This window comes from Morus notabilis, unplaced genomic scaffold (assembly GCF_000414095.1).
Source record: "Morus notabilis unplaced genomic scaffold, ASM41409v2 Scaffold277, whole genome shotgun sequence".
Lineage (NCBI taxonomy): Eukaryota > Viridiplantae > Streptophyta > Magnoliopsida > Rosales > Moraceae > Morus > Morus notabilis.
Window position 1 is genome coordinate 352302 of NW_010363731.1, and position 7175 is coordinate 359476.

General features: G+C 33.2%; 1 long non-coding RNA gene across 2 annotated transcripts in view; it reads right to left on the bottom strand.

Moving 5' to 3' along the window:
- Positions 1–2328: 2328 nt before the first annotated feature.
- The window catches only part of LOC21405792, an 11431-nt gene continuing 6584 nt past the window's right edge, over positions 2329–7175 (bottom strand). The window contains exons 2-4 of one of the 2 annotated variants that reach the window (XR_002902777.1): positions 4243–4327; positions 3948–4116; positions 2329–2938 (exon numbers count right to left, since the gene is read on the bottom strand). This is a non-coding gene — a long non-coding RNA (uncharacterized LOC21405792). Of the gene's footprint in view, positions 2939–3947; positions 4117–4242; positions 4356–7175 lie in introns of those variants that run through there. The other variant, XR_002902776.1, reaches the window with a different exon arrangement.

Here is a 7175-nt window from a genome sequence, read left to right on the forward strand (position 1 = left end):
GCTGTCAAGGCAGCCATAGGTGCTGCGGCGCCAATTTTAGGCTTTGCAGTGCCTATCCAGGAAAAACAGGTGCGCTGCAGCGCCTGTTTTGGGCGCTGCAGTGCCTGTCCAAAAAATAGGCGCGCTGCAACGCCTGTTTTGGGCGCTGTAGCGCTTGCAGTGCAGACCTCTCGGGTCTGTTTTGTGCTGCCTGAGCGCTGCAGTGGGGAAAACAATTGCAGCGGGTATTGCAGCAGAAAACTATGTTTTCGTGTGTTTATATGATCTGAAAGGTCTTAAACCATTACATCCATTAGTGATATATTTTCACACATATTTGAACACTTATTAGCAATATATATAACTATTGTAATAAGTGTATCAATCCATGAAAAGATACCTTTACATTGAAAAAGTATCTTTATGTGAAAGATTATAATGTTTAAAGAGGATGTATTCGTTCATGAAATGACACCCCTATCTTTAATAATTCTCCAGAAAATTTACAGACTTAATTTAATGTTATGAAACTCATTATTATTGTTAGATATTGTGTTCAAAGGTTTGTTGTATCTTGAGGGTAATTTGTCATTAAAACTCATTAGCAAACTTTGAGAAGTGAGGGCAAATAAAAATTTAAAAGAAAGTATTACTATACGCATCAAACCCTATCTTATTTTTACATTCTTTTCACCCTCTACACTCAAATTCTCTAACACTCAATTACTTCAGGACTTGGCAGTACCTCAACAATTTGTTCCCCCATCTTCTCTTGCAACTGATCTTCAATTTATTTAGAATCTGGTAATTTCTCTTTTTGTGGAGACCACCATGATGATGTTTCTTCAAACACCACATTTCGTGATGTGTAACATCCACCAATAGCTAGATCACGGCCTCTTCCACCCTTTTCTTTGGTTGTCGTATCCCACAAAGATACACCGAATTGCCTTTTTATCAAATTTGCTACGTAAGTGACTCCATACTAATACGTAGCACACACAACTCAATATTTAAACTCCGTTCATTTTACCGATTTGAATTTAAAATTTGAATTTTGCTACAGTAAAAACCTTTTAGAAACAGTCACATCTAACTTTTTTACTACAGTAAAAAACTCTCACATAAAATTACATCTCAACTTGAATTAAAAACTCGAATTAGCAAACTAAATAGGTCTTAAAAGTGACCAACTGCGGGCTTCGTGCTCCACAGTTTTGTTGGTTTCCAACACCATTCCTAACAAGTTTTTCAAAGGATGAAGTAAATCCAAGCCTTGGTTGGGGAAGCTTGTTGATGACATGAGTTGCTGTCCTCATACACTCAGCCCAAATTTACCAGGTACAATTTTAGCGTGAAGCATACTTCAACACGTCTCTGCAAAGTATCGATTCTGACGTGTTTGCACACATGAACTGATAACGTATCTTGCAACTTTGAAAATAATAGGAGCACTCATCTGAAATGTATTCTCCCCCACTATCAGTGCGCAAACACTGAATATTTCTGCCGACTTCTCCTTCGACTATTTCCTTAAATTCTTTAAAATTTAAAAATGTATCAGATTTTTCGTTCATAAAAAAGACCCACACCTATCTTGAGAAGTTTCAATGAATGTGTAAGCCCGCGAGCGAACGGTGTCAAATTTTGATAATAAATGGTAAGTGAATATTATTTTTTACATAGATTGGGTGATAAATTGCCACTAAGTACCGTGATTATCGTAACTCAACTTTATTTAAGAGTCCGAACTAATTGAAATTAGAATAGAACAAGAACAAATATAAATACGAAAATAAAATAAAGTATGAAACTCCTATGCACAAATGTACTAGGGACTTGACTTCACATTATCATTCTTATATTCATCATATTTAGCTATTACTAGCCAATTTCAATCAATTCATTAATCTTAGATTTTCGAAGGTAATTTCACTTCCTCTCCCAGGTGCTGAGCAAGATAGTATGCAAAACCCACTTAAACAATATCCCTATTAGCCTAACTGAATCAAGCATCCATTAAGCTACCTAATTTTGATTACCCAAATTAATTGGCCTCCTAAACTCAACTAACTTTGGGTTGTGTTTTTCCAATTCCAACATGTGAAAGTAACACTTCCGAACTTAAATCTACACATCTATATCTGTAATCCATAAAAACACAAATTAGAGCAATTAACATAGAGAAACACAAATGAATTAAATGGAAATCAAACTAACATTTGGCAAAATATTCAAAACATAGTTCAAAAAAGGTTACATCAAGTCCTAGAATAATAATTTAGCTCAACATAGAGGTATCCATAACCAAAAATAAAATCTAAAAACTAAAAAGAAAATAAAGGGAGCAGGAATAACTATGCTGGAAGAATGATCTTCTAAGCTTGAATCCACCATCTTCTTCAAGGATCTTCAACGAAATCATGAAATTTGAGCCTCCAAAGTTCCTTCTTCTCTAGAGATTTTGTGCCTCTTTTTCCTCTCTTCCTCTCCACCTTTATTTTCAGCCCATTTGCCTTTTATATCAACTCTAAAATGACAGCATCTCGTGCACATGCGTTGCAGCGGATCACTTTCCCACTGCAACGCCGCTAGGTTTTTCTCAAAAAATCCTAGCGGAACTGGCACGACCGTTGCGGCGGACCATTTTCTATTGCAGCGGATGAGTGGGAATACAAATGGGCGCTACAACGCGCATTTTGGACTGGTCTCTGGTAGGAAATCCGCTGCAGCGGATGGATTTCTCAGTGCAACGGGTGTCTGACTTTGAGGGAGATTTTTGCCTTCTATGGCCGAATTAGTGTTTGGTGTCTTCACGAAAGTTGTAGCTCTATCTCTTATCTTTCCAACGCCATTAAGATCACCTCATTTAAACTTCAGATGAGAGAGATATGGCCAAAATACTAAAATATGTTCAGAAGTCAAATTCTCACTCTTTTTATTCCATTTTAACTTTAACCTACAAAACAAAATATGGTATATTGGTTGCATCGTTTCGGTTGTAAATGAAATTGTAGACACATGCTTAATAATTACTCTCTATCTAGAGAGCTTCTAATTTTTTATTTTTTCCTTTTGAAGGGTGCTAGCTTATATCAATCCCCTTTCTCCATCCTCCAAGTCACACATATTCAACCTAAATGGTTTTTCCATCAATGTGCAACTTGCATTTTCTAAGATGATTCATTTAATTCGATATCTAAACCTTGTACCACATACAAGTCAAGAGTTACAGCGAATGCAGCAACTAAGCTGAGTAAACAACATGCAATTCAATTAGAATAATGATACACACTATAAAAACCACGAAAAAATGGAGCAAGAGAAACTATATATACATATATATATTAAATTTTTTTTCATTAGTCAAAATAAAAATATAACTTATAATACCTTCCAATGTATAAGTTTTGATTCAAGAACAAAATGGCTATAATGGTTGCAATTACTGTGCTAAGTGGAGTGAACAAGACAGGACCAGTTTGGGATATGCACCACACTTGAATGAAGAAGGACATTGCTTCCAATTGACTGTAAAAAATATTTTCAAGTTCGCAAATCTAGTTAATTTAACACCTCGAAAATTTTATAAATATTACTATTCTAAGAATATGCTAATAATTAGATGATTATAGTTTTTATCTGGTGCAATACTTAAAGAAAGAAGCATCTAGAGAACCTTTGATCTGGATTTTTAGCATCTAGAGAACCTTGGAAGGCCTCTTATAACTATCTAGAAGCAAGGCCAAACTTGGTCAAAACCATCCAATGAAACATCTAGAAAGAAAAAAGAGTATATATTCACTCATAGGATCTACTATATATACCTATCACTTTCATTTGAAAAACATGTATTTTTTTTTAAACATAATTAGTTTTTTATTTTATTTTATTTTAAAAACAGATATTAAAAATGTCAGCCTGTCTTCTATTACCATTTTTGTTGTAATGTATAAAAAAATACATACCTGCATAACAATCCAAAATGAATTGCAACAGCAACTTATGAAGAGAAATAAGCAGCCAAGGTGGCATATTCTCAACTCCATCGAGGCTCGTTAGGATTGATTTCGAGGATGTTGCCAATTTTGTGATTGATCAACGCTTCTAAAGCTTCGTAGATTTATTTTCTCCAATCTAATCAGACAAAAAAAAAAAAAAAGAAGAAAAGAAAAATCATGTATATATAAGAAAATGTACTTTGTCCATTTATAAAATTAACCAATAAATTACGTCGTTTAAAAGCACTTTTACTGTATTTACCCAACAACAGTTGCCATTAAAATGGTGATTGCCGGTATCAGATTAAGCATTGCAGTTGCTATAGCTGAAGAGGACAACTTCAAGCCTTCAAAATAGATATTATTATTGGCCGTTACTCTGCATACACGTGAAAATCATGTAACAGAAAATGTTGAAAATTATTTATGTCTAAATCAATATGTTGTTACTTGAAATAAAAAACCCAACGACGTTTTGTTTGGATTTCTACCGTAACATCCATCAACTTTAGCAAGATTCCAAGAAAAATTAAATCATAACACAAAAATGGAATAGACAAACCGTAATGGGAAAAGATATGAAAGAGAATATGTATATAATCATATACCATCTAGAGAAAAACGCCAAAGGAGCCATGACAATAGTGGCAAAAGCTTGGCGGTAGACAACAAATATCAAAGGGCTCATTCCGTGTGACAAAGCAACTTTGCTGACAAGCGTGACTCCTGCCGTGATGCATTGCAACACAACCATGGGCATCACAGCCTTATAATTACCATCTATTTCACCCATATCTAGTCGATACTTTAATAATTTGATCTCTCCTGTAAAGGACAATTCACTACACACACATGTACCTACATTCATATATATATATATATATATATATATGTAGACACACACACACTTACATAATTATCCGCGACACCGCCTGCAAAAGAACACTTCAGGACTCGATTGCGTGTATATATATATACCTTGACGTGCTTACATACACATACACATATTAATTAACTAGACCATGTATAATGTGAATGTTAATATTATATTTCTCACTAAAAAATGTAAATTACTTGACATATTCAATATGTTATTCTATTTTAAATACTATACCTAACTACTTTTGGTTCATAATAATTAAACTTTTGGAACTTGTAAATTCTTGCCACTACTTTCAGCCTCTCGTCATTTCATTTCAAAAAAAAAAAAAAAAAAAAAAACTTGTAAATTTTTTTTTTAACAATAAAATAATTTAGAACAAACAAGGTTGTAATTATTATTTTTTTTTAAAAAACCTAATGTATCAATCAATGCCGAATCTCACATTTGTCATACTTGGTGTCAAATTTATTATCAAGTAAAGCATTTTCTAAATTTAACCTGAAAATAACATTCATTAAAAGGACTTTATCAATCGTATGCCTAAATTTGACCTTGGCATGTTGTATTGGAAGCGCTCTTATATGTGCTAATTCATTGAGTAATGTGTTCATGTAAAGCTTGTTATTCACTTTAATTATTTACTATAAAAATGCTATGTACTTCTTTATCCCGTGGTAAGTGAATTCTTATTTAATTTTTTATTGACCGGTGTTATAACATAATAGATAGGATGTGTTTCCATTCAAAATCTGTTCACACCAATGTTAAATGTTTATGGATTAGTCAGATTTTCAACAAAATCCGTCATTTAATGTTTATAATACTATGCTTAAGTTACAAGACTAGTTACATAATTACGTACCATTTTGTGACAATGCAACTTATTATTCACATCATCTGAAATATTCCCTGTGGCATTTGTTATTCCTTTTATGTGTTTGTTTTTTCTTAAAGAAGAAAAAAAACGTGTGATAAAGAACTTAAGATTTTGCATACAGAGCTACCATTGTTCTTTTGACATAAGGATACCCACGTTGAATAAGAAAATTTCCCCAAAAGATTTGCTAATGTAACGATGATAACATGGTGAAGTTGGCAATATATCACGATGCAACTTTATATTTAGGAGAATAAAAGATTCCACTTCTTTTGATTTTGCATATAGGTTTATACTTTCTACTTTCTAGAGTTCTCCCACTCTCTTTCTTTTTTTTTTTTTTAACAAAAAACAAAAATTTTTTTAACTTCAATTCTTTTGAGATATATGAGAAATATACTTCCTTCCACATTAGGGTTTCTAGCGGAGTTTCTTCACAGATGTAAGTAGCTAGTGTTGTTCTGCGTTTAATTCAGCATCTCAAATACCAAAAGTACTAGGTATACGTGTGTGTATATATATATATATATATATAGGAAAAAAAAACTGACATTTTTATAAGCGCATAGTAATATTCATGAACTCGCACATGATATATATATTCTCTGATTATAAGCATTTTTAATCTCCATAATATATTTGACAAGAATTTCTATCGGCAAATTTACAAGTACTAGTTATTGGATCTTTAATCCAACGTTAGGTTTATATGTGAATAATTGTGTATTGTAGACTGTTATATAAGGTTAAGCTTATTTAAAGTGATCTACTAAAGTTTGGGTAATTTGAGCTTTAATGTATCTAATAGAGTGTGGGCCTCTAATGTGTAAGTACTTAAGGGTAATTTCTATTTTTATGATGGGCTAATCTAAAAATACTAACAGATAACAGAGAAGTTATCTATATATAGTGGTTATGGTCCACATATCACACGTATTGTCATTCTATTCTTTTCTGACATCCCATCATCAGAGAGATAACAAAGAGAAAATTAAAGGATTCTCTAAGAGAACGTGTTGATCTAGAAGACAAGCTGCACGGTTCTAGAGAGTAATTTACTGTCATAGATTCAGGTACGCTTCTGTATATTAATATGTTGATTCTTAGTGATTTAACATGAACGTTTCTAGATTTTGAGAGATGTTTTATATCTAAGGATATTATCTAACAAGTGATATCAGAGCCTATTCATGTTGAATCATTGAGAACAAATTTTTGGATGAATTTTCTTTTCTTGATTAATGTCTTCATATTTCTTTTATTTTCAGTTAAAAAAATATGAAAAAAGGGTTAAAGGAGCTTTTGGCCGGTGGCAACTTTTTCCCGCCATCACAGTCAAAACTGGACGCGTCTGTGAGGCCGCACCGGCAAGGGGCAGCCGCGACCACCAGGCCGTGGCGGCATAAGAAGAGTAGCGGCCTTTGGCCAACGGCAC